Source organism: Dioscorea cayenensis, unplaced genomic scaffold, assembly GCF_009730915.1.
Source record: "Dioscorea cayenensis subsp. rotundata cultivar TDr96_F1 unplaced genomic scaffold, TDr96_F1_v2_PseudoChromosome.rev07_lg8_w22 25.fasta BLBR01000853.1, whole genome shotgun sequence".
NCBI lineage: Eukaryota > Viridiplantae > Streptophyta > Magnoliopsida > Dioscoreales > Dioscoreaceae > Dioscorea > Dioscorea cayenensis.
In genome coordinates, this window is record NW_024087244.1 from 42,081 (window position 1) to 44,867 (window position 2,787).

The following is a 2,787-nucleotide window of genomic DNA, read 5'->3' on the forward strand; positions in this document are numbered from 1 at the left end:
GCACATCTCCATTAGCCTTGAGGTGCTTCTTGTGGTGTCTCCCTTCTCTCTTCATCTTTTGGATCATCCTTTTCATGATCTCCGGGGTAGGTTGCATCTTATCTACTAGACCAAGTGATAAGACTTCTTCATTGTCCACTTCTTGATCTAGAACCCCTTTATATGGGTTTGGACACATCATTTCCTATATGTATTCATCAATTAACTCATCAGTAGGGTCAAGAAAGTAAAGAGTACTATCAAAATCAATAGAATGTCGCATTGCTTCAGTTAGGTAGTATGTCAAATTGTCATCACCAACTCATAAAGTCAACTCCCCACCATCCATGTCAATAAGAGCCTTGGAAGTGCGCAAGAATGACCTCCCAAGTATTAGTGGAACATCGACATCCTCATCAACATCCAACACTACAAAATATACTGGAAATATGTACTTGTAGACTTTCACAAGTATGTCTTTGATGATATCCCTCGGATGTCTAACTGTTCAGTCCACCAATTGAAGTGTCATCTGAGTAGGCCGAGCTCTCCCAAGCCTAGCTTCTGAAAGAAAGTATAAGGCATGGCACTAATGCTAGCTCTTGAATCTGCCAATGCCTTTTCTTCACCCAAATTACAAATGCCTTATTCTTGTTCGTCATATTCTTTTGCAACACTAACGAACATGAAGCATCTAGAATCACAAATGCACTCTCCTCCAACTTTCTCTTGTTAGTCAAGAGGTCTTTGAGAAACTTTGCATAACAAGTCATTTGAGACAATGCCTCTACAAATGGAATGTTGATGTGCATCTGCTTGAATAGACCCAAGATCATCTTCTATTGATCATCATTTTGTTCATTCTTCAACCTTGAAGGATAAGGGATTCTTGGCTTGTAAGATGGGGGTGCCAATTCCTTCCCTTTAGTTCTCTCCTTAACCTCCATGACCTCGGGTCACTAAACATTGGTTTTCTCACTCGGGAGCCTACCCTAAACTTCACGATCATTTCTTAAAGTGATCATCTTCACATGTTCTCTTGGGTGGGTTTTTGTGTTACTTGGCAAGCTCCCTTGAGTTCTCTCTGATAATGACTTTGCAATTTGCCCCACTTGATTCTCTAAGTTATGCAATGATGTGGTGTGGTTGCGAAGTATGGCTTCAATCGATTGAAACCTCTTATCTGATGATTGAATAAACTTGGTTAAAGCTTTCCATAAATCAGTCATCTTGTTTTCCAACCTTGAAACTCGATTCTCCATGTTTGGGGCATGTTATTGTTGTTGGAAACCCGGTGGTGCCATGGTCTTCTGTTTCCCTTGATTACTCCAAGAAAGGTTAGGGTGGCTCCTCCACCCCAGATTGTTGGTATTGCTATGCAGATTTCCTTGACCTCTCATTGCATTACACACAAAGTCAACTTGTTCCACTAAGGATGTACCACCAATAGAAATTAGGCAATCAGATGGAGCATGTCCTTCCCCACACCCAGTGCAACTCGTCCCGGCTGATTAGTCATCGCACAATACTCTAAAAAGAGAGCATACGATACCCCGGCTGCAAGTACATGGGTCGTCAAGTAATAACTTTTCATGCAAGCATAAGAGGGTCATATTCCCAAGGGCCCAAGATATGCTATTACTTCCTCCTAGGTATCTCTATCTAGTCTACCAAATGGATAGTTGTTGTATAAGACACGAATATGAAAATAAATAAAATAAAGAACTATAAACAAGATGGACTAAGGCACACCATACAAGCAATCTAAAGCTCAAGTAGCAATGAGAACTAGAGTCCTCAGGCGAAGATTCCCTCGGGAGAAGAACAAGTTAGGATGAATCTAGGAATTTAAGCACAAGGTTAGCTAGAGTTGGTCCGCTAGACTAGGATGTCGACTACCCGGAACCTTCTTCCTAGTGTAGCCATAATCCAATGTGGGTTCCTCCCTCCGGAAGATACCCCTATTATGTCTTTAGGAATAGAGAGTCTTGAATATGGTAATTCTAATACTTGCTCTCGGCTACAACTACCCTAATATATGAGGGAAGCTACTAGCACTTGGATCCTCCTATTTACTGGTACATTAAAACCCCCTTCAATCATTGTGCGACCTAATACATGCAAGCATCCCGCCATACATGTACAATTTATGAATCAAAACCTACGAAATCCATCCATTGTAGGTTGAACATCAAAACAATAGATTGAAACCAACAAACATGCCAACAATCAATTAAAACTAACAAATATCACCCATTCATACAAACAAGTTCCTCTCCCAAAGTTCACCAGAGCCCGGTGGGCTTGGGAGGCTAGTTCCACATCACAAAGAGAGAAAACAAATTATAATAGATGACAAAGCCCATAAAAATCTCCATTAGATGTAGGCGAGAAGGTGGTGATAAAGGCTCGTCGGATCTGTGCCGGTGAGCTCCTTAATGACCTCTTTGAGTGCTACCTTCTTCTCCCCTTGAGTTCTTACCCTTCAAATCTTCTTCTAATCAGGTGATGGTGATGGAGAATAATGGAGATGATTGTTGATGAGCGATCCGCAAGTGCACGGAGTCATCAAGTAATACCCCTCGTGCGAGCACGAGAGGGTCGTATTCCCTGGGCCCAAGAATCTACTCTTACTTTCTCTTTGCATATTGTCTAGCCGAATGATTCGAAGGGTTTCTCTAATCTATTACTTGAAATAAAAAAACTACAAATGGAGTCTATGATAAGGTAGGGGTATAAAATCAGGGGAAAGAAATGGTCACGGATGCGGATTCCCTAGGGGCTACTAAAGTGCAAAGGATGCTAAAA